Source organism: Gouania willdenowi, chromosome 1 (assembly GCF_900634775.1).
Source record: "Gouania willdenowi chromosome 1, fGouWil2.1, whole genome shotgun sequence".
Classification (NCBI taxonomy): domain Eukaryota; kingdom Metazoa; phylum Chordata; class Actinopteri; order Blenniiformes; family Gobiesocidae; genus Gouania; species Gouania willdenowi.
Genome location: NC_041044.1, coordinates 4,802,586 through 4,829,273, shown reverse-complemented (window position 1 = coordinate 4,829,273; position 26,688 = coordinate 4,802,586). Strand labels below are relative to the sequence as shown.

Genomic DNA, 26,688 nt, shown 5'->3' with positions numbered 1-26,688 from the left:
GGAGGACGGTGCTACTTATGAGCAGTCCCCGGAAAGATTTCCTCATCAAAAAAAATGAACCTTTGCCTCACGGTGACGGCGTTTCATTCCGCTTTTGTCCATTTCCGCATTCAACAGTAGATTTCGTTTTCATTGGTCGATTCCACAATTCTGTTAACGTGGATTTTATAGGGCCCTAAAACAGGAGCGGAGGGCCCAAGTGCCATCATTCCATGTGGTATGTGGGCTGGATGAACATGCTCGGTGTGGCCCCACTGGACTAGAAATGCACCAGAAGACTTTTGCTATCTGGGATGACATTTACAACACAGCCTGACTTTTCCCACAAGACTTCTCACTTCTTCTTCTTCTTCTGCTTCTTCTTTAGTCCGAGCCACTCAGTGCCTGCTGATTCTCCACTGACCTGTATCATATAGTCTAACGTGCATCATTAGTGCAGAGTGTGTGTGCGTGTGAGTGTCTGTGCGTGTGTGTGTAAGGTCGTTCTAGGCTGCAGAAACTCTAAGCGTAGAGCATACGACCATGCACAGCCTGCTGTTGTTCTGCTGCTGCAGGGTTTATCATGCTCTGCAGAAAAAGACACACACACACACACACACACAGAGACACACGGGCACGGCTTAACCCTGGGCTGTCCTCGCTCTGTTCCTTGAGAGAATGCCTCCGACACATTTCTGTTCCACACTGTGTGACTGCGTTGGGTTTGATGTGATGATAGTGTTTATTTCCTGAATCAAGCATCACGTGACCTCCCTCTGCCCACACACACACTGCAGATCCTGTGTTGTGTGTGCGTGTGTGTGGGGGAGAAACACACCTCATGGATTTCCTAGTCTCCACCCTGAGTGTTTCTGCTCATCTTTATGCGGTTGGATGGCAGTTGGATGTCTCAGCGGCGCCCGAGCCTCTCTGAGTGTTTGCGTCGCTAACCCGCTGTCACCTGACAAGCTGCGTGGTTAAAAATATCATCCCATAACACGGCAGATGAAAGGCTTCACTTTGACTCTGAAGGTTTACATCTTAAATCTGACTGAAGTCAGTAAACCGTGCTCAGTTTGATTCTGCCTTTGAGCAAGGCATTACATGGGCAGATTAGGCCACAAACACCTGCACTCTTGGCTGTAGTCCTAAAAAGTCAATTATTAATCACTAAGTTTAAAATGTACATTGGTTGTAATCCTTCTTATTCCTTGAGGCGCTGCAGTAAAGATAATAACAAGCACAGCATTCTGAAGCAGTGAAAAACCAACATGTTTTCTAAGCTCATTTAGTCGTTAATTACGCTCATCGTTAAACAGACACTCTTTGATTGTTCTAATGTTACGACAAATTGAAAGTTGTTTCAGATTTACCAAAATAATATAAAAATAGAAAATATGACTCCAGGGCAGACGGAAACAACTCATTATGTGTGGCCCCAGTAGAAACGCACAAAATATCACAAAACTGCAGAAATTGACACAAAAAAATACATGATCATGCAAAATGACACTGAAAATTACCAACAAATGACTCTGAAAACACAATACATCCAAAAAGCCAGCTTTAATTCCAGTTTTCAGCACATCTTTGTTTTTCTTCACCTCAGCTGTGAGGATGATGATTTTCATCTTGGAAATTTCTAGCCGATGTTTATTTGACCACAGTGGGCGGGGCCTCCGAACCAGGGTAATTTGAGGGCGTAACATGTTCATGACGATCAAAATCAGCCGCAGCATTTATCAACACCCCGTACGCTGGGATTGATCAGATACCAGTGTTTCACATTGTGCACTCAGATTTCCACCCGTTTTCACAAAAGGTTGATAAATGAGGGCCAGTGTTTTTATTATGTTTTTTCTCCTTATGAAAGGTCTAAGATTAGACTGAGTGAATGAATGATGAGCTATAGCTGCTTCACGTGCACTGATGCACTAGCACATGCTCAGTATCAAGGTGCTGCTGGTTGTGATGATTAAATATGGATTGAAGTGATTGCATTGAAGATTCCTACACACACATAAACAGAGGCTGTGTTGTAAATGTCCCACTAACGTACTATACACAACAAACTCAATGAGTATATACTGTCTTCTATATACTATTAGTATGATTAGGATGATGAGCGTTCCCATTGAAATATACTTCCAAGTTTGCCAAGATGCATTTGGAACCTACAAGGACAAAAACCTGAATCACACTGAGGCTAAATATCTCTGTTGATTCTCTACCTTTACTTTGAAAGTTATGCAAACATTTTAAGTAACTGTGAATGACCAGTGTGCGGAGTGAGGGAGCGTCTGAGACCGGAGCAGATCGATTATAAGCTGTATGCTGTTTTTAGTGATTGGCAAAAAAAACGTTGCAGGTGTTGAATTAAACCGGAGTCCCATGTCATACTCAATGACTGCTGTGAAGCAACTACAGAGAGTTGGAGATGAAGCTGTGGAGGCAGACCACACTGGAACTATGTGAAGCCTCCATCAGCATTAGCATTAGCATTAGGAGCAAATACATATTTATATCACAAAACCCGCTGTTGCTTATTGTCCATATTCACGGGGGGTGGGGCGCACACACACACACACACACACACTTCTGTATCCACCACCGCCCTGAAACGGACAGAAGTGTCCACTATGAAAGCAAAAGACATTTTAGGTTAGGTTTTAACCTTTGTGCACAAATACGAGTGAAATAAAGCTGTGTCACGTAAAGCAAACAACTCTTTGGTGTAAATGAGATGAGAAAACAATGCAATAAAAGCATCTACAGAAAGTTTAATCGCGACAATAACGTCATTGTTTGGATCAGTGAATTAAGACATTACACCTGATTACGTAAAATGGTAAATGTCGGCCGATCCAATATAGCCGATCAAATGGGTGTAAAGCCTACCCTATTTACGAAACAGTTAAAAAAGAATGGAATGCTTTTATTTTGAAGCTTCATGTGCCGCTACACGCTACGTTTGGTTCAAGCGCACGGTTTATATTGGACGGCAATTACGGTTACCAAGGGAAGTAAGTACACAGGCAGCATCAGGGGCAGCTAAGTGGCAACAGGGGTCCTCCGGGTACTCGGGTAAAGACAAGGGCATCCGAGGAGACAAATCTCCCCTACGTTACGATGTATTGGCTCTGTATTGGAGCAAAATTACAACATCGGTGGCACTTACGCTCAACCGCGCTGGCAAGAACCCAAAATGTATTGTTTTTCATCATAACTAAAGGAACACGACCCGTTCCTGCTGCTTGCAGAATGAAAGTTCAAGTCGCGGATGCCGCCCGGACACCTGAAGGAACGGACCAGGTAAAGGGGGCGACTGTAAATGTGACCGTTTACGGACGAGCCCATGTCTGTTCTTGCGGGTAGGTTATGCTATGATTCAGTCCTAAGTGTAAGGACTTTTAATTCATGATTCATGATGATATTGATCATGAATGTTTTAAAAAAAAAAAACATTTTCAATTCCATAGAGAAGAATTAAAAACTCCTTCAAAATCTACTTTTTTCAAATTTGGTCTGTGAATTATTCTTACCAGTGACTCTTTTCTTTGTTCAATCTTTCTTAAAGATAATGTTTATTTTATTTAGTTGAATTAAGTAATGTTGTGAATGTTAAGATGTATTATATTATTGGGGAAATGATTAGTTTATTTTCCTTCAGTTACAGCCGCCAGATATTTGTTTGGACCAGAAGAGGGCGCTGGTAACCCAGTGTTTGGTTGGGATGCAGCTATTCTGCACAGTGAAGAAATGCTATGCTAGCAGACAGAGCTAATAGAGAAACGTGATTTTTACAGATATTCACGTAATATTACAGATATTCACGTAATATTACAGATATTCTTTCGGTGCTAAAGGGGTAAGGAATCATTTATGAACATGTGTAGAAGGCGGCCAGAAAGAGAGTAGTAGGTGATTCCGCCCACCACCTACGCTTCTGGACATCCCTGGTATTGATTTACTGATCGCTCCTACACACCCTAAATTATAATCAAATTGAATTGTGAGGTTCCTTTGATTGCACAGCCCTAGAATCCATCCGGGTGTTCAATCTTTCCATACTATAATGCAAACGCACTACATACTCATTTTGACGTCAGACTTAGTTTGAGTAGAACGTTAATATGACATTTGCAACACCATCAGGCGTCCCTCCTTCACCTTTTCTCCCACTCCTCCACTCCTGCTTCTTAGAATGGTGCAGTCTAAATCAGGACGACCCCCCCTCCCACTCACACACACACACACACACACACACACACACACACACACACACACACACACACACACACACACACACACACACACACACCCCACGCCCACCGCGGCCTGCATTCACCACCAGGCCGAAATAGAAGGTGCTCGACTCCAACTTTCTCTCTGACCTCGTTTGCTTTGGTCTCTTCACTGTTTGTCCGACTGCAGACGCCTCGTTAGAAAAAAACAACAACAAAACCAAAAACCAATGGTGACCTAAGCTCAACTCTCTGTGTGTGTGTGTGTGTGTGTGTGTGTGTGCATGTATCAAGGCCGCACTTCTGGAATGTACCACTGCTGTGCAACGTATGGGGGGAGGGATTGTGTCTGGTGCCAGTCTGAAATGTAATAAGAGTCACGCCTGGGTTAGAGATGCAGATGATTGTGTGTGCGTGTGTGTGTGTGTGCGCGCTGCACCAGATGGTGTGTGTTTGCCTGAACAGATACGCTTAAGTAAAGAAAGTCGTAATTGTGAAGCACGATTCTGTTATAGTTTGCAGATTAAAAGACATCTGTGACGTTAAATATGTGCGTGTTGTGCATAAAAGCTTTGTTTGAGCCCCGAAGTGTGTTTATTTTTATCGATTCTTCAACATTTCATCTTGCAAACAGTAAAAATGTTGTAAAATGACCAAAATGCTGCTTATAAAATCCACATCAAACACAAATAAGTTAAAGGATAAAACCTATTTTATTATCTCTCTCTAACATTAATCGTAGAATATGTATTTAAAATATAAAAGTCAATAATTAAACAACTTCCACGATTAGTACTTTTAGTGTCATAAACTTTTTAAATCCTGCCTCCTCAGTATGTCAGTAACAAAGTTGTTGCAGATTTACCAAAATAACAATAAAGTAGTTATAGAAAATAAGTCTGTGGCCCTCAAAAGTAAACGCACAAATCAACTCTCAAAAAAACAACAATTATCACACAAAATTCCAGAACACAACCTTAAAAACACAATACTACAAAAATACACAAACTGACTCCAAAAAACAAGACAACACACAAAATAAGAGACAAATATACAAAGTGATGGCAAAAATACACAAAAGAACAACAATACACAAAATGACAATAAAAATACACATTACTAATAAGAAAAAATACAAAATTACAACAAAAATGACTCAGAAAAAACACAACATGCGCCAAATGAGAGAAAAATATATAAAACAATGATAAAAATACACATTACTAACAAGGAAATATCCAAAATTACAACAAAAACACACAAAAATAATGGAATGAAAGTACACAATGACACCATGAATACACAAATTTACTCAAATACACAAGACGGCTGCAAGAATAACAAAAAAACAGATGCATTAAAAACTTAAAGACACAAAATGACAACAGAAATGCCCAAATTGACTGTCAAAATGAGAGAAAAAAACACAAAATGACAGCGAGGATACACAAAATGACAACATAAATATACAAAATGACGATTAAATAGCCATAACTAACAAGTAAATGAACAAAAAACAACAACAAAAACTTATAAAACTATGTACTTTCCTGTGTTAATGCTCAGATTGCTCATCTATCTATCTATCTATCTATCTATCTATCTATCTATCTATCTATCTATGACAAAAAATGTTCAAAATGAGAGAAATATATACAAAATGACAATGGAAATACACAAAATGATGATAAAATAAAAACACACATGACGGCTGCAAAAATAACAAAACAACACACACATTGAAAACTAAAAGAAATACAATACACAAAATAATACAATATGAATCCAAAAACACACAAAACAACAACAAAAACTTATACAACTGTACTGTGTTAATGATCAGATTGCTCATTATTCTGGATACTAATATGATATGTTTGTGGCTCTGCTGTGATATAAGTTCCCGTCTCTTCTTCAGTGTATATTTTTATCCACTGTAACCTGATCCCTGTCCAAACTTTTGCTGAATCTAAAACCTCTTTGACTCGACTCGGATGTCGTTTCTATTTTGGCTGCGGCCAGTGAAGCTGACTGCAGTTTTTAATCATGAATCATGATGTAAACAACACAATAAATCAGGGCCAGATACCTCAGTCCCTCCAACTTAACAAAGTCAATGAAACTCATCTGTACCCTACATACTTTTTCTGTGTTTTTAAAACATGATGGCAGTTGTTTTTGATCACAAATACTTTCTGAAATCTGCCTTTCCTAACAAATAATCCCAGTTTATTGTTTGCTGTTTCACTATTGGAAGTGGCCTGGCTGAATACAGATATTTCTACCTGTATTTTTTTTACCAAAATGGAAAAAAAAACAACAAAATCATTGAAGAATTGAGTCCTTTAATTTCATCAAACAGGCAACCCTCGGTCTAATTTAAATGCACAAAATGACTCCAAAAACACAAACTGCAACAAAAATAAAAAAACTTCAAAAATACATAAAATGACAACAAAAATACATGAACCGACTTAGAAAAAACTGAAACCAACAAAAAACACACAAAATGAAAAAGAAATATACAAAATTAAAAAAGAAATACAATTAAACAACTCCAAAAATACACAAGTCGACTCAAAACGACATAAGAACAGAGGTGTATTTCATCAAACCCAGCTCAGAGTTGACTGTAAAAAAATGGACGGGACAACCTCCCCTTTTATTTTTAGAGCTCTTCCTGCTGACTGGCTGTAGTACAGGTCATAAACCCCGCCTCCTCAATGATAACAGATAGAATGTTGGTCAAACTCTGAAGTTAAAATACTCGTCACATAATTTTTTCCAAACCTAAACTCTGCTGTGATTATTAGTTATCACCCTACATTGTTTTCAAGAGCTAATTTTTCTGTTTTTGTTTTAAATAAGTTATTTGAGGTTAAAAAATGGGATTTTACATCATATATGACAATGATTAATCTATAATCTGAAAATAAAGTCGTTGGTAGAATTTCCAGCAGGAAAGATACTTATGTTGTTGGTGTAGCATCTTACCAGGGCTCCTCCAGCCAGACCCTACTGCTCATACTCTGGTTCCAAATGATGTCAAATTTGCAAGATGGAAGCGCCCCTAAGCGCCGTATTTTGGCTTCAAGAACGTTGAGTGGGAACAGCTACAGCACACGCCCACTGGATCACTGAAAAATCCTAATCCATCAGTGACACTAAGGGTGCTTTCACACATATAGTCCCATGTGACCATGTGAACAGTATGAGGAAGAGAGACAAGTAAAATAAATGAATGATGAGGGAGTAATACGGAAGGGTGTGTGGAAATGTGTGTGTTTGCTTGTTTGTGTGCTGATACAGCGGCTCTTAAAATGGATGGATGATAGATGGATATTTTTGTGTGTGCTGCCTGATGGAGCGCTGGGTTGCGAGTGTGTACGTGCCTGTTGCTGTGACGACCGTGTGTGTGATTGCTGTGTGCTGCTGCTGAGCTGTCACTGAATGGAGTTGCTCCGTTCCTCAGACAAAGGTCTTCTCTGCCTTTTTTTGCTGGCTCCGCCATGACATAGGTTTGAGAAAAGTGAATTTGTAGACAACGGTGTGCAGCCACAGGGCTGGTCAGGAAGGTTACAAGTGTGGTTTTCTGGCCAGAGACAACCATAAACACTTATATTAGCCACACAGGGACTATGAGAAGGATATACAGGTATTAAGGTGAAAAAGTTACTTAGTTCTGCTTTAATGCTTAGATTGATCATGTGACCCTTAGATCAGATAAATCACGTTTGTGGCCCTGCTGTGAATGTAGCACTTGTTTGAGTAATCACTACATAACGGTACGTCAAACATGTCGACTTCCATAACTGCATTTAAAGTATTCGTTATTGCATCTGCAGCTTCTATATAATCTCATCATGCTGATGTTGGCTTGTTTCAGTCGCTTCGCGTTTCTTTTTTTCTATTAATCTACTAATATAGAGCTTTTAATCCTTTAGACATTAAAAGGATTAAAGCTGAAATGATCAAATGACATCGGGGTCCCATAATGTGATATTAACCTCAGCTGTAGCTGCACTACGCCTTAACCAATAAAGAGACATTTATTAATCTAAATATATGTAAAAACACCAATAGTTAGGACTGAATCGAGATTCCTTTACATTCTTGATTCCAGGAAGTGTTTTGTGTTGCAATGCTGTTTGGGTAATACATACTGTACATATGGTGTTTCCAGTTTAAAAAACGCTGCTGGACAATTTTGCCTAAAAAAAAATCTCAGAATAGTGCGAATATATTTGCTTTCACTCTATTTTTATGATTTTTACCCAAAAATCTAAATTGTAAAAGTGCATTAAGTTCAATCCAAATTAAAGTGTTAATATTACACAATTATTCAGTAATTTAATGATAAAAATAATTAATTAATAATTAATTGAGCAAATGATCTCTACCTGTTGTTGTTTCTGACACACAATTCAATATATACAATGTAAGTCAGCTTTATCTGTCTATAAAGCAAGGTGTGCACGCGTGTGTCTGGTTCTAAGTTGTACTTATTTTACGTACAAAAACAATCATTGCAAACGATTCCAGATTTCATGAATCGCATTGCTTTAATCCCCTGCATTAAATTATTATTGCTCCCCCTGTGAGATCCGCCTACTATGCATATTCATTAGAGGGAAACACACTTAATAAAATGAGGGGCACATTCTGATGCGCTGAGGACGTGCAGTCTTGATTCCCTGGGCTTTATACTCCTTATTAGTGTGTAAAGTGATGTTTGCACATGTTTTAATACAAGTAAACCTTTAGTGAATCCACACCTCAGTGTTTACAAGGTCAGTTTAAAGAGGATTTAATTTTATTCTGAATGAAAGAGGAATTTAAGCTCCAATGCAAATGGAGAAGCTACTTAACGGGCACTGCACTAGTTATTCATCAAAGCAGTGATTTATAAATAAGACGATAAGAAATGATGAAGAAGAAACAATAGAGAAAATGGTCTAATCCGACGGTCACATGATCAACATTCATGTCAGCAATAAGAAAAAGGACTGTTTGGGCTTTTTTGTTGCGGTTTTGTTTATTTTTTTGTTGCTATATTTGTACTTTTGTTGTTTGAATTTTGAATATATAATATTATTTGGAATATAACCAGTTTGTGTGTTTTTGTTGATGTTTTGCATATACAGTATTTCCAGTTGGGTTTTTTTTGCATAATTGTTGTCATTTCATGTATTTTTCTGTACATATATGCATTTATTGAGTCTTTTTGTGTATTTATTTGTGAATTTGTATGTTTTTTTTTGTTCATTTTGTGTATTTCTTTTGGTACAATTGTGTGTTTTTTTTTTTTTTTTTCCATTTTTTCAAAAATGTTGTTTTGTTCATTGTTCTTATTTGGAATAATCACTGGTTTGTGTGTTTTTGCCATTTTATGTATTTTTCTGTTTATAATTTCTTTAATGAGTCATATTGTGTATTTTTCTGTTCACTTGTGGGTATTTTTTGTGTATTCTCTTGTTTATTTGTTTTCAAGTCAAGTCACTTTGTTCAGTTTTTTGTATATTTTTTAAGTCCTTTGATGTTTTTTTACTATTTTTCAGTTGTGTATTTTGTGTCATTTGTGTATTTCTGTTGTTTTGTGCATTTTTTGATACATTTGTGAATTGTTTTGTCATTTCGTGCTTATTTGAGTTTCATTTATTGTTATTATTTGGAATAATGACTGGTTTGTGTGTTTTTGTTGATGTTATTCATATATTTCCAGTTATTTTTATGTAAAATTGTTGTCATTTGTGTATTTCTATTGTTCTTTTGTGTATTTTTTGATACATTTGAGTCATTTTTTTGTATTTACTTTGAGGGCCAAACAACAGCAGTCCAAGAGCCACATGTGGCCCCTGGGCTGCACGTGGCCCGTGTCTTTTGAACACCACTACATTTGATTAGAAAAGAATCCAAACAGATGTGCTTTAGGTTTTCATGTTAGTTGAACTTTACCGTGGGAAACGCTCTCAGACCTCATTCTGCAAATGATCTTTATCACATTTAAATGTACCTCTAGATGTCTTTATCGGCACCATGTAAATTAAAATATGGTGAATCACTCGTATTTGTGACATTGAAGGTGTGAGTAGCCAATTGTTGACTTACAGAGAGAAAAATAAAAGCTTTAAATCAAACCAAGGTTCAACCTTAACATTTATTTATAACCTGTAAATGTGTGTGTGTGTGTGTGTTCAGTTGTTGTCCTCCCACCTGATTGGCCCGTTGATGCACCATGCACGGCAGGCTGAGAGCAGAGTCTTGATTGTTTGCTGCGTTGCTCACACACAGGAATACTTCAGACCACAGGTGGAAAACCCAAGCGTCTTTGATGGGGATGGAATACAAACCTTCATATTTTTTGTGGATGGAAAATATGGAATTCACTTCCTGAAACAGAAATTGCAATATTTGTATTAATAAATACAAAAGTAAATATATGTTTCTTATATACAATATCAAGTAGAAGTTGTTATTTGACACTGAATATATCCTCACATGCATGTTTTGGGAAAGTATCACACATTTACACACTATGTATCTTGATAAATGGGTGGATAGAAACAGAAAAATGTTTTTTGTTTTGGAACATTTTTCTGTATTTTCATTCTTTTGCCCATATTTGTTTTCATTTTGTGTATTTTTCCTGCGCTTTTTGCATATTTTTCAGTTATTTTTGTGTATATTTGTTTATTGTTTGTAAATTTGTATGGTTTTTGGAGTCATGTTGTTCATTTTTGTTGAAGTTTATTGTGCGTATATTTGTTGTCATTTTGTGTATTTTTGTTGATGTTTTGTACATTGTTCTGTTATTTTTGTGTATAGCTGTTTTTATTTCGTGTTTTAATGTCATCCTTTTCTGTATTTTTGTTGCCCATTTGTGTATCTTTCTATTGATGTGTATGTTTTTTGGAGTCATTGTATGTATTTTTTTGGGTTTTCAGTCATTTTGTGAGTTTTGGGGATATTTTTTTGAGTTTCTTTTCCATGAAAACATGAATCATTGTGTAAATTACTAAATAATGTAGTTGTGGATATTAAGGCTAAATGATTAATTACATTTGCAATATTATCACGGTATCATAAAATGTGATTTTTTTTTTTTTTTATCGCAAAGGCTGCAATTTAAATTCAATTCCTCAAAAAAAATTTTAAAAAATCGATACTTGGCGCGATCGTGCGAAAGAATATTGTGATATATCGAGATATCGTCACACTTCTACTTCAGACTGTTGCTGATAATTGTGTCCCGTGTGTGTAGTGGAACTATAGTGTGTTGTGTGCTGAAAGTTGAGGTATCTAAGTGTAGAAGGAGAAAAACTGACGATTGGAGTTTCATTTTAGAAAAGAAAACTGTCTCACAACGTGCAACGATGCCAGCAGGTTGTTTTTACAAGAAACTAAAAAGTGTGTGTGTGTGTGTGTGTGTGCACTCAGACGATTGTCCTTGTGATTTCGATCGTTATAAAAAGTCTGGAGGCTTTTCTCCTGACGTGACTTTGTCCTCTCCTCTCCTCTGGGTGTCGGTCAGGTTCAGATATTAGATATATCTCCTCTAAGGGCTTAATTCACTTGTCTTTTATGGTCCATCATTGTTTATGATCCTCCTCACACCGTCTGTCTGTCTCACCATCTACTCAACCTCATCTTCTACTGACTGCTCTCAGACACAACCCTGTCCTGGTTCTCTGCTCCGTCATCACTAATCTTTGTAGTGTTGGTAGGGGTGAGTATTGGCAAGAATGTCGCAATACGATACATATCACGATACGTGGGTCACGATATGATATTATCGTGATATATCCCAATATTCTACCTACTTAATATCATAATTAAAAGTAGAGATGAAAACTCAAGTAACTGTATGTGTTCATCAGATGATATTGATCATTCAGAGGACAAATTGAGTCAAAACTATTTGCTTCAAAACATCCTATTTATTACTTATTATTAGTGTTTTTGCACATTTTTACACACTGCCATCATAAAATAAAGTGCAACAAGTTTCTTTTCACTGAAACTACTGTGTAGAAGTCTCAAAGTAACCATGACACCATAATGACGGCATTGTAACAACTGTAAGTGAGAACATTAAGGATAAATCACCCTGAGTCACAAAAATAAGAAAAAATAATCTGTCCTATTATAGTATCAGTTTAAACACTAGGGATGTAACGATACACTCCCGATACGATTCGATTCACGATACTGAGTTCACGATACGATTCTCTCACGATTTATTTTACAAAATGTGACTGTAGACAAATAATTTAAAAATATTCCTTTAAAAAAATACTGTACTATTTTCCTTTTATTTTTCATTGTCAAAAGAATCCCTTGATAAACTATTCAAAACAATGCAATTTAACTAAAAATAAATCTTGAATGAAATAAATAAAGGAATAATACAAATGAAGAAGAAGCTTATTAATTATTTTTTTTAAAAGTGCAACTGAAAATTTATTTTGTGCCTTAACAATTGGACTTTAAAAAAAAAAAAAAAAAAGTAATTGGAGTGATTTACGTCAGATATTTGTTTGGACCAGCAGAGGGCGCTGGTAACCCAGTGGTCGGTTGGGATGCAGGTATTCTGTGCAGTGAAGGAGAGATGCTATGCGCTAGCAGACAGAGCTAATAGAAAAACGTGACTTTTACAGATATTCACGTGATACAGATATTCTTTCGGTGCTAAAGGGGTGAGGAATCATTTATGAACATGTTTAAGAGTAGAAGGCGGCCAGAAAGAAAGTAGTAGCAGATTCTGCCCGCCGCCTCAGCATTTGGACAAGAGAAAGATAAATATATGCTGTTTAAAAAAGTACTGCGATTCAATTTTTAGAGAATCGATGTGAACAGTGATACCTATGAATCGATTTTTAACTGCCTTACGATTAATCGTTATATCCCTATTAAACACTGATCTGAAATATTGCACAAATACACAAAAATATTGATTAAATAAATAAAATAAAAAAAATCTATTTAATATTGGCACCCAAAAAATCGCGATATATCGTGAAATCACACCCCTAGTTGTTGGATGATTTGGAAACGCAGTGTTAAAGGATGATATTTATATTCAACTCATTCAGTGCCAGCCATTTTCAGTATTTCTACCCCCAGTGCCAGTCGTTTTAGAGCATTTTGACTGATTTTTAAAGACCCACAGAATATTTTGTACTATGACGATCTGAAATCTGACACCAGATTCTGAAAGATTAAAGTCTCTACTTTCATCAAAAAATGTTTGTAGCTTGTTTAGTTCTTGCATAGAGCTTTACACAAATTGCCAGTTTCAGAGCAAAAAGTTGAGAAAAACAGGCTTTTTCTAAAAAAAATCTGTTAGTGACTTTGAAGCATTTTTTTTTTTGCTTTATTGAAAACTTCAACATCTGAACATTGGTTTCCTTCTAAAATAAATGACAACACTGAGACAAGGCTTTGGATGGAAAAATTATTAATAATTTACTATCTGGCTCACAGTTGAATGTTTTACTTACTGTATTTTGTATCTCCTCCCCCCGTCAATCACAGACGTAACTTACTCTTCCTCCCGATACGCACAGATAACCCGTTTAGCTCGGTTAGCTGATCGTTTTCTCTCACCATCGCCACACTCTCAATAGTTCACTTAGTTCTACACGTGCTCTGGTCGAGTGTGAGCTACTGTGAGCTGCTGTGAACTTCAGCATCAGCTCTCGTAGTGCCATTTTCTGTCTCGTAAACCCCTTTCCTCTCCGTCTGAGCTCTGCCCATCACGGGTGATTTCTCATCCAAAGGTGCACTGCTGCCACCTACTTGTCACCTAGTGTTATGCTATCTGGTTCAGAATTTTGTGTTTTACTTACAGTATTTTGTATCTGCTCCTTCTGTCAATCACACAGACGTAACTTCCTCTTCCTCCTGACATACTTTGATGACCCGTTTAGCCCGGTTAGTTGATGATTTTATCTCACGATGGCAACATTATCAATAATCCACTCAGGTCCACACATGTTCTGTGTTAGTATGTGATGCTGTGAGCTGCTGAATACGTCACAATATCACAATAGCGCCATACTCTCACTTGTCCCTGCTTCTTCGTTCTTAGCTAATGGTAGCATCAGTGGCTAATGTCTCATCTAAAGGTGCTCTGCTGCCACCTTCAGGGCACAGTTGGTCACTACATCACACTGCAGCTTAGATATTGATGAGGGACCTCCGCCAGGGTGTTTTGTAGTTATCTCAGTGATAAAACGCAATTCACGAGTTTTCTCGTCAACGGCACTGAGTGAGTTAAGGACCAGCCTAAGCTGCTGAAAATCTGTTGTTGTTCTACATCTTCTTCTTCTTCTGAGGAAAAACTACTTCCCATGTGCGAACGATCTCCACATTTTGCACAAAGGTCCAATCCAATGTCAGATTTCTTCAATCGTCCTAAAGGTGGAGCTACAGGAGGCCTCTAAATTTCACAATTTAGAAAATTCACAACAAATCAATCAATTGAGCAACAGATTTGCCGATTTATCGATTACTATGTTGATAACTATGTATTACTACAGATCAAGTGGTTTTGTTTGTTTTTGTTGTCATATTATGTGTGTGTAGTCATTTTGTGTAATTTATTGTAATTTTATGTGTTTTTGTTGTCCTTTTGTTGTTATCTTGGGCCTATACTACAAAGCTAGATAATTATATCCTGGATTTACCTCCATTAGCAGAAGCTGTCCTATGAATCTAGATTACAACTCACTAAGTTAACCAGGTAATTCCAGCCTGGCTACGTGTGCGCTATTGTGACAAAGGAGGAGACTCCAGCGTCAGACCAATCACAATCACAGAGGAACTGGAGAGCAATTTATGTCACAATTGAGGAATAATTCTTTAAAAATCCATAATTCAGACCAAAAACAACACTGTTGCTGCAGTAAAAGCAGCAAGTAATTAATGCAGGAATTGATGAGTGTCGATGCTTAATCTCGTGAGATTATAAATGGAGAATAAACAGACACTGATCAGTTTCACTTTTACTTTTACATTGTCTGGGGCTCTGATGCTGTGTACATACAGATCAGTCTACATCCTAAGGTGGACGCCACAGAACACATGAATTAATGAATTAGTTAAGTTATTGGTCTGAAAATGTCTGACGCACTGACTAATGTAGGTCAGTCCATCAGATATAAATCTATATGTTTCCTATAGGACGTCATCGGTAAATAAAGGATAAATATTCTCTCTTCTATCAGCGTCACATCAGATCCACACAGAGACGTGTTCACACACCAGTCTCTCAGGGAGCTCAACTGTGTGGTCACTTTTAAAAAACTGTTGAAGACTTTACTTTTCAGAAAAGCTTTTAGTTAACTGGATTTTAAATGTTTTTTTTTATTATTTTATGTTGCTGCTGTTATGATGTATATGCACCCATGTTTTATTATTCTATTATGATGTTGTACTTGTATTTTTAACACAACTCTGTACAGCACTTTGTGATTTTATCTGCAAAAAGTGCTTTATAAAGAAACTACTTACTTACACAATGATCCTCCTTTTATTGGACAGGTTGTTTTTTAAGAGAACTGATTGGTCAGGAGGCGGGGCTTTAATACTCGCTCAGATACTAGCCAGAACAAAACCTGGTCCAGACCAAGCTAGTTGTTCAGCCTGTTACCATGGTGATTTAGCTCCGTAACACGTTAGCCAGCTTCATAGTCCAGCACACACTGATTAAATCCCGGAAGTTAGCGTGATAAAAGAACATCCAGCTTTATAGTTTATGGGTATGTAGATTTGTTTTTGTATTTTTTTGTCATTTTGTGAATTTTTCTGTCTCTTTGTTTTCTTTAGGGCCTGTACTATGAAGCAGGATGTCCTCTTATCGCGCTAACAGGATTTATTTGTTGTGTCCTGTACAACAATATGCTCTCATCCCAGTGTGTGTGTGATAAATTGAGGAGGACTACCTGAAGAGAAACACGTGTGTGCTGTAATAAAGTGAAACCGATCAGAGCGCTGTGTCTGTTTATCATCCCATAGATTAGGGCTGGGCAAAAAAAATAAATTTCATCAGTTAATTGAATTTGTAGATAAAATAAATAGATTAAATAAATAAATAATAAAATAGATTTATTTGCACTATGCTGAGATGCTAAGGAAAGAGTTTATTATTTTTTTTTTAATTGTAATGTAATTTGTTGTAGAATATGGAGTTATCTGATTTCCTAATCAGAAAATTGAAGCTTCAGTGAAGTTACTGTTGCACTTTTGCTTAAACCTGAGTTAAAGGAGACATATCATGCCTTTAAATCCTTCTTTTTTACATATAAAGCATACAGTTGTGGTCTATATAAAGTGGAACTGCAATGCTTGGGTCTGAATTCCTCATTATTATAGCTCCACCCCTTTTCTACCCCTCTTCTGATGTGCTTCTGAGAGCAACTCGTTTTGGTGCGGCCTCTTTAAATGCAAATGAGACACTTCATACCCCGCCCCCTCTTCAGGTTGCAGAGGTGACACTCGGTTCAACTCCACCCTGTTCGGCCATTTTTGTAGTTTGATAGAAGAGATGCGATTATGTAGCAGCAGAAAATGTTTATTCACACGTTATTTACAAAATGTCAACAACGAAAGACGAAATGAAGATGATGAACCTGCAGAACCCTAACAAGTGAGCTAACACAAGCACCGAGCTAACGCTAGCGCCAAGCTAACGTCACAAAATGCATTTTAAGTCTTTTCGGAGACAAAAACGGCAAAATGAAATGACTAATGAAAACTTTAGACTTAAATTAAATCAAGGATCTAAAACGAGCACACAGCGCTAACATATGAAGTCTGAAGACGGTGCAACTGCTAATGCTAACAAAACAATGACAGGGACGTCTTATCATCACACTTTTTAGCGTTATTTACAGCTTACCAAAGTGCTCTGTTCGTCGTCTCCAAAGATAGAAGGAATTGAACCCTCAATCAGACAAAGTCTTTCTGTAAATCCTTCTTTATACTGGTGGAGGTTGATGAAGCAGTCATCCTTGAAGTGCTTCACACACACAAAAAGGACCTTACCCACAGATGTGGGTACATTTCCGTGAAAAATAAAACTCAACCAGACACTTTGAAAAGGTTCTGATGCTGGGAGACGGTGTAATGAAGCGTGTGGGTTACTACATCCAACAACCAAACATTTTGACTTATCCTCTCGTAACTTCAGCATCCTTGAGCTTGGACTACAAAATAAAAGCCAGAAATAAAAATGGCGGATTGCTCGAGGTGTTGGACCTGGAGTCGATGTCCTAATTTGGCAGTTCCGCTGCAAATACTGTGACGTTATTGTTCAAAAAACGTAATAGAGAATCGAAAAATCAAAACAGATTGAAAAATATGACCAAAACAGAATATAAAGATATCAACGGAGCACCTGAAGAGACTAATTTGAACTTTTCTGTGCTTCTAAACACAGAAAAAGTGGATTTAGCATGATGTGTCCCCTTTAAACCTTGAAATTGTTGAATGTCAGAGCTTCATTTATTTTTTATTTTGGGATTGTTCTATGCATTTTAACTCTTGAGGACAATCACAGTAATAAAGTTGCACTTTTGACAATATATCTGATGTCTGAAGTCATTTTTAAGTGCATTTAAAAAAAAATAAAAAATTGAAATTTTTTTGGCAAAATCGCCCAGCCCTATTATGGATTATTATTGATCATCTCACGCTTTTACACATTAACAGTGTCGGCAGCTTCCTGTCTGTGTTCTTTTCATCTTGCGTTTTCTGCTGCAACACTGTTGTTTTTGGTCTGAACATTTTAATTCTTCATATTTTTAAAGAATTGTTCCTCATTTGTGACGTAAGTTGTTCTACACAGTTTCTCTGTGGTTGTGATTGGTCTGACGCTGTAATCTCCACCTGTCACAGGAGCGCACACGTAGCCGGGTTGAAATCACCTGTCTTAAGTGAACTTGTTGATATCCTGCTTCATAGTACAGCTGCTCTTTGACAGAGAATGTTTGGTTTGGTGAAGCTAACAGAGAGAAATCAGGATATACTAATCCAGCTTTGTAGTACAGGCCCTTAGTGTATTTTTGGAATCATTTTGTGTAATTTACTATGATTTTATGTATTTTTGTTTCCATTGTACTTTTCTGTGTTTTTTTTGTTGTTGTCATCTTATGTATGTTTAGTCATTTTGTGTATTCTTTTGCCATTTTGTGTGCTTGGACTCATTTTGCATATTTTTATTGTTGTTTTGTATTTTTTTTCTGTGTATTTGAACAGTTGTCTTGTGTATTTTTCTGTCTTTATTTATGTTTTTTGGAGCCATTTTGTGCATTTACTTTTGGGGCCACACAGAATTATTGGCCCCCAGGCCCTAAAATATCACTAGACAGCAGACATGTTCATATTCATTGAAAGATCAACTGATTTTGAGGTTTTGGATCATCTGAATGATGTGAACGTCCATCGAGCTTGAAATAAAGAGTTAAAATAATGTAATATTCCAACAGGTCCTCCTTCAGTAAACGTGTGGAGTTGAGCGTACCATAAAGAGCAGGACAACATACTGCCCCGCAGTCTGAATATCGTGTTTCTTTTTGCCACAGGCTTATTGTTGTGCAAAGGTTGTGTGAGCAGATTTGTTGCTACTTTGAACACAATGTAGTAATTCTGGTTTATGAGATGGAGCACAGATAATCAGCAGGAGACAAAGCTGACAAACTGTGAAAAGGTTGAGATGTGCTGGGACTAAACTAGAGCTTTACACACTCTTTGATCGTTCTGGAAAGAAACCAAGTTTATAAAACATCTACTGTAACCAACTCAGAAAAAGTTATGATAGAAATATTATTTACATTAATCAAAGATTTTCCATGAACATAAAGTAAGACTGCAGCTATCCAATATCTCTGGTAATTGAATAATGTATTGATTGCTTCTTGAGTAATCGACACAAATATACTTATGTTTAATTAAAGCTAGAATTTAGAAGATAGACAGAAAAGAAAACTTAATAATAATAATTTGTTTCCTTTTTTCAGAAAAAAAAATAATAATAGAAAATCCCATTTATATATTACATAAAGTTGTTTTTGTATCACATAAAGACATAGTGTAGGCCTCATCAATAGGGGTGTGAATAAATCTATTTCACCATATATCACGATTTTTGGGAGCCAATTTTAAATGGATTTTTTTTTAATCGATTAAAATATGTATATATATATCAGATTTTTTTTTTGCACTTTATTTTCCGCATACTTTTCAGTTCATTGTGTTCAGTGACAGAACACATATGCAGTGTGTATGCACAGGCATTTTATTTTCATATGATCAGTGTTCAAACTGACAAAATAAGATACATTTTTACTTATTTTTGTGCATTTGTCAGTAACGCCGAGTACTTTATCCTTTATGTTCTCACTTACAGTTATTACAATGCTTTCAATGTTTTGCAATGGTTACTTGTTGCACTTTATTTTATGACAGTAGTGTGTGAAACTGCATTTTCTTTTTTTCAGTAAAAATGTGCAAAAAAACTCTAATAATAAATAATAAATAGGATGTTTTGAAGCAAATAGTTTTGACTAAATGTGTCCTCTGAATGATCAATATCTTCTGATGGACATATAAAAAAATCAACTTGATTTTTTATCTCTACGTTTAATTTTGACATTAACTGGGTAGAATATCACAATATATTGTGATATCATGATAATATCGCAGTACGTATCGTATTGCAACATCCTTGCCATTACTCACCCCGACTCATCAATCAATAAATTAAATACAATTTGATTAAAAAAAGTTGTCAGAGGTTGAAATTCTCCGTTATATTGGGCTGTATTTAAATTCTCTGATATAATCACAGACACAGCGTTTGTTTTTATTGTTGTTGGTTTTTGTATTCAATTGCAGAATATTTGTATGTTTATGTAACCCATTGGTAAATAATAAATGGGTATGTTTTTCTCAAACCTATTGATTTCTGTTTGACTATTATCACTTGATCAAACCTTTCTAACATTACACACTACATAATAAGTCATACAAGTATGTTTGATCCGTGCTGATCAATATCATTAGAATACTGATAAATCCTACTAAAGTAAAAGTACTGTTACTTGATTGAAATTGTACTCGAAAATTCTCAAATACAACTAAAAGTAGCTCAATTAAATAGTACTCAAAGTAAAAGTTACAAGTTATTTTTGTTTATTTTTGGTCATAAGTCTCACCGCGGTTCCGATACAACTTTTTCACTTCCGATACGATACCGTTATTGCAGCCTTGGGTATTGGTCGATACCAATATCGAACCAATACAATATCAACACGAATCGTACATACTTTTATAACTTATTTTCAGTGTTTGGAATAACGGCGTTTAAAATAACAGCGTTTTTTTTTTTTCAGTAACGGGGTAATCTAACTAATTACTTTTTATACCGCTACAACGCCGTTAACGTTACTGAACGTTAGAAATGTGCAATATTTTATAGTTTATGATTTATCGTCAAAAACATTCTCACCGGTAAGAATATGTCATCCCACGATATAAACCATAAATTCCCATGTCGGAAATTAGCGAGTGCCATTTGTCTCTCAATTTAGCCAAGAATGCCCCAAAAAAAAACACGTTCCACAGGCCAAAACTGCCCCTGTTTGTTGTCAACAACTTATTCTCTGGAGTGGAACGTTGTTTATGGAAGCTATCATTATTCATTCATCCCAATTTGTGAAACGCAATATTTTTTAATTATATTTCACGTGTTCACAGACAAAGCTGGTCCCATTAGACTAATGTAACTATTGAGATTATTACACATAAATATACTGAATGATTAAATCATCAGTTTGATCTGGTTTAATTATTGGAAATCAGAAAGACATATTTATCAATCATAACTTTATGTAACTCATTATCAAATATGAAATAAACAAGTTTCATCAGCAGTAAAAACACTAGGCAAGGCCAGGCAAATTTATTTGTATAGCGCATTTCATACTCAAGGCAACTCAATGTGCTTTACATGATAAAACATTCAATTGTTTAAAATCAATAAGAACATTTAAAATCATCAGTAAAATCAATTAAAATCATCAGTAAAATCAATTAAAATCATCAGTAAAATCATCAACAAACACATGACATCAACAACATGACCAAAAATTGTCATAGGAGTTATTTGTGCTTTTAATGTGCTTTTTTTTTTTTTTTTTTTTAAAATAATTTTATTTCAAGTGAGGAAATAAATGAATTACATACGATAACACTAATAGTGATCCACATGCACTAATATATTCCATAAAATATCAGCTCATGAACTCTTTGAGTCAGCAGTTATTGTAGCTTTTTTTAATGTGTTGATGTATTCACATTTATTTGTTTGTAAGGAACTTGTTTACCCTAAGTTGTGAATTTTTTTTTAATAGTTTTTATTTATCGTGATTGCTATCTTTATTGCGATGAATACCAGAAATTATCGGGATAATTTTTTTTGTCAATATCGCCCATCCCTACTGAACGTTAAATACGGTGCGTTACATGTATTGATTGAATAAATTGTTACCTGAAAACACTCCTGGCTTCTTACTCACCAGAGGTTTATTCCATAAAGCAGGTTATGTTCAAACTCTGAGTATGTTCAGGCTCAAATAACTCTGAGTATCTCATTCCTAAACACGAGGTTTGTTCTTCTCTGAGTGTGTTACCATGGCAACATTGTCCGTGAACTAAACCTGGTCACTGGCAGGTTTTATCAAAGAAACCCTGGGTTCTACCTGGCTCCGCCCACATGAACACCGTTTCTGAACACTTTAATAAACCTTAACACTTTTCTCTGAAACACATAAGTAACATCACACACCACAGACGTGTTCACATCATTACTAATGTTGTGTTGCTTTACGTTTTTTTTTTGTGTGCAAACGATAATTTTCTTTATAACATTGTGGATGTAGGTTGAGGTTGATCTGCATTAAAACATCTACTGACGTCTGTAGTAAAGTTCACTGAATACAAACCTGTGGATAATATAAAGGAGGAGATGATCATTTAAATGAATCCACTTTTAAGGTTCGATTGTTGTTTTATATTGTTATACAGTTAAATCTGTAGATCACGGCTCTATGAAGATATGATGGTGCAGTAAGTTGTGATGCTGCGCGTGGAAGCGGTGGGTCGTGGGTTCGCGTCCCGCTTCAGATTTTTTTTATGACATTTTTTAGGACGTTGAATGACTCTGGCGACAATATTACATTAAAAATCAATATAAATGATGTGATATCAAGCGGCATTTACTGTCTTCATGTCCAGTGTAACAGGAGGACTCTCTATGCAGCCATCCTATGCTGCTGACACGTCTCTTCAGATACATTTTAGTCATATTATTCACCGCTCGTCACGTCACTGAAGAGATAAAGTGATGAAGCGACCAAAAAGTGTGACTAATTATGGGTGATTTAAGCTACTATAGTCACTGAAGACTGAACGCACCTTTAGAACAGGCTCATATTCCTCAAACACCGGCTTATTTCACCCATTAGGGTGAATAAATACTATTTTCCGGGTGGTTGCCATGGCAGCTCGAGTCATCTCTGATCCATTGGTGATGGCTTTTTATCGCGCGCGTGCACGTAAGTAACCCAAGGTTTACATACTCAGGGTTGATTAACCCACTTCATACCAGCTGTAATGGAATCCGATACCCGGAGTTTCCCATCGCGGGGTATGTTGACCCAGAGTTTATGGATAAACTCAGAGTTTGTTAATCCTCCTTTATGGAATACCCCTCTGTTGTGAGGAGGTGGGTTAAAAACAAGGTGAGCGATTATGATTGGCTAAGGGGGCGTCATGTGTCATGGTAGCCAATCAGAGCCAGTGTTTTTACACATGTGCCCACACACACACACACACTACAGATTTGATGGATCAGCAGAGATGGTGAGCGTGGAGCAGTCTGATGAAAAGTTGTCATTTTTAAGGTGATGATACAAACACTACTTTAAATTAATTATGGTCAAAGACAAGAACGTACATGTGAAGTGTTCATTATATCCAGGAGTGAAGACTTTGTCCACATCCGTTGTAATCAACTCAAATTTAATGAAGCACCTCACAACAACACACGCATCTAAAGAATCTGAATTATTTGACAAAGAGCAACTTTTGTTTTTAACAGTAACACAAATAGTTACTTTCCTTGTTAATGAGTTACTTTTATTATAGAGTAATTCAATTACTAACTCAGTTACTTTTTGGAGCAAGTAGTGAGTAACTATAACTAATTACTTTTTTAAAGTAACGTTCCCAGCACTGGTTATTTTGTAGTGTGGAATGTTACTCAAACAGAGAACAATAGTCAGTGTTGCGGCTGGTGCCTCTCAGCTCCTCCTCCCTCTCACCTAACACACCTGATTCACATCAGTAATCAGGTGCAGAGGGAGGAGGAGCTTATAAAGGGCTGAAAGGACCAGCAGGAGGTACAATGACAGACCAGCAGCAGACATGTGGGGAGGGTTCTTCAGCTCCCCACTCGACATCTTTGTAAGTTTGTTATTTTAGTTTGGGTTGGAGATTTCTGGGAGTCCTGTTTTTGTGTGTTACTGTGTGTAGTTTAGAGGGTGGACGCTGGGTCGACGGCCATGTATAGGGTTGGCTCGGTGTCCACCCTACTTTGGTTTAGTTTGGCCAGGGCCTTTATTTTCTTTTACTTCGTTGTGTTGCTACTTTTAAGATTTTTGTTAAAAAATACTTTTGAAAACCTTTGATTTCTGTTCGGTGTCATTTATGTCAAGCCTTTTGGTGAACATCCTAGAGGGGGTCGTAACAGTACGGAACAGTAGGTATGAGGAAAACTGACCCGTTTATCATTAACCAATTGGTTACATAAATGTTCACCTTAAACATAATATCTACAGTATTCTACAATTGAATAAATATAATATATATATTAGAGGTGGGAACCTCTAGGTACTTCATGATACAATACACGATACAACGCTCACAATAACGATTGTCTCACGATATGACGATACTGAGATTATTGATATATTGGTCAGTAATCAATCTATGATAATCTATGACATAACAAGAAAAAAAAGATTAAGTGAAAAAATACAATTTTTATTTTATCTCTGAAAGACAATAAATTGAAAAAGTGTCCTATGAACAGTGACAATATTTTAGTGCAACATTTCTGTAAATAAGTGTCAACATACCATTGTAAGCGAATAAGTTTTCTGTAGCAATAGCATTGCTACAGAATACAGACATTGCAATGTAGAATTCCGTAAACAATAAATAGGGTCTTTCTTACCAGTGACATCATTATAGTGCAATATTCCACTAAACAATATATTGGTTCCTTCAACAAACAGTGACAACATTTCTGCGAAGACGTACCTGCACATTTTAGTGAAAAAACAGAAAAGGTTTTTTCAAAAAAATGGCCTTGGACAAGCATATCGATAAACGATCGTGCATAAAAATCACATTATATCGAGATATCATCACTCCTGATATATATCAGAGATTTTAGATGCAGTCCGATAAACTCCAATATTTGTTTTTTTGGCTAATATCGGACTGATAAAGCAACTCAATAACAGTAATGTGAGTAACTTGTAATCCAGTACTTTCACCTGTGGATGTCAGCGGTACTGGTCAATTCTCAAGGCGGTTACATAGTGTTGTATCACAAGTGAAAAAGTTATATCCTGATTAATAAATGATACAATTCTTTGTAGAAAATGTTTGTTTTGCAGTTTATTATTGTCATTTTGTTGTCACAGTAAAACAAAGCCGTGTGTGTGTCCAGATCAAACACGTTTTATCTGTCACGTGTTGGATTCCTGCAGCCAATGAAAACCTTTATTATTCTGTTTGTTTGCAGAAGCAGGTGGAGAGTCCTTTGACCACAGGGTAGCAGCTCTCCAATCGAGCAGGATTACTGTTACAACAACACACCAGGTAGGACCAGTCCACCTCACTGTGATCTGATCACTGACTAATCAGCTGATATTGATGAGTGATGATGCTTTTCATTTACTGCTTGGTAAATTATTGTATTTTTGTGTCTTAATGAGATGTGAGTCACATGATTGGTCCACATTTTTTATCCTTTGCTTCACCGGCTCAACATTTTCACTCGTCAGATGTCTTGTCAATATTAGAGAGATTCTATATTAAATTATTTAAGTTCAGTAATGGAAATGGTGTAATATTATTGTTTTTTTTTTTTACGTGTTATCTCATATTTTCAATATTATAAAACAAACCTATCATTGGGTTTTTTCTTAAAGTTTTGCTATATTCTAATCGGCGTTTTGAGATGACTATTGTTGTAATTTGCGCTATATAAATAAAGTTTAATTGACTTGAACGGTTTTTACATGTGGTGAAAGTCAATCAACATGGCTAGATAGTTAACGTTAGCTTAGCAGCTAACCATAGGCTACTTAAATATGTATAAAACAGGGAACAGCGATGTTTATTAACTAAAAACTTAAAGAATATCTGTGGTTCTATAACACCGCCCCTTTTCAGTGTCTTAAATACTTGTTGACAAATGTTAACATGCTAATACATTTAATTTACAAGTGAAACCTCAAAGTCCAGCATTTACTTGAAAGTATTTTTTATTAAATGATAACCGAATATAAATTCAAACTTAATATCTGTTTTATCTTAAGGTTCAGTTTTAAAATTAGTCTCGTTAACATTTTAGCTTCACAAACATCTTGATTGTTTTGTTCTTCCACTTTTGAAGACGTATCATTCATTTCCTAAATAAAATAATCATCTCTACGGTTTCCTTTGAACGCAAGCTTGGATTATGCTGCTAATCTTAGGTCCTGTTTACACGAGAACATTTTTGAGTGAAAACGCTAAAGTTTTGTTGCGTTCTGCCGGTGCATTTACACGGCAATGATGTTTTTGTGCTTAAAAACAGAACTTTTTGAAAACGGGCTCAAGAGTGGAAGTTTCTGGAAATGCAACCCTCTCCATGTCCGTGTAAATGGGGAAATGATACTTTGTCAGAATGGCTGTTAGCTTTAATCAGACCTACAAGTAGGATGTAGCCGTCAGAATACCACCTGAACCAGAATAAAGCTAATCTCTCTTTAATCCTGAACCCATTGTTGTTAACACTATTCACAGCCGTGCATGGCGCACATGTAGGTGAGTTTTAGAGCTGCATGATTTTGACTAAAAACCTAATTGATTTTTCAGACCAATATTGCGATTTGATTTGTGCTTTTTACATTTTATACATTTAAATGCATAAGCTGTTAAAATGATGAGTGAAGGAAGTCCTGTTACTTGTAGACTGTCAAACAACATATTATTGCCCCACATTAGAGCAAAACACAATTTACTTTCAAAAATATGTGGTTTTGTGTGGACAGCGCCCTCTGGAGTAATCACAGAGTGTCTGTCTAAACACGTTAAGATCTGCTTTATGGAAACTCAGCTTTTATCT

The 26,688-nt window shown here is 36.3% G+C and overlaps 1 protein-coding gene across 2 annotated transcripts in view; it reads left to right on the top strand.

Annotated features, from left to right (window-relative positions):
• mgat3b (beta-1,4-mannosyl-glycoprotein 4-beta-N-acetylglucosaminyltransferase b) overlaps positions 1-26,688 on the top strand; it is a 129,275-nt gene that overhangs the window by 23,688 nt on the left and 78,899 nt on the right. For both annotated transcript variants that reach the window (XM_028447054.1, XM_028447044.1), the window contains exon 2: positions 25,099-25,175. The gene's annotated coding sequence lies outside the window, so the exon portion shown is untranslated. The remainder of the gene's footprint in view (positions 1-25,098; positions 25,176-26,688) is intronic.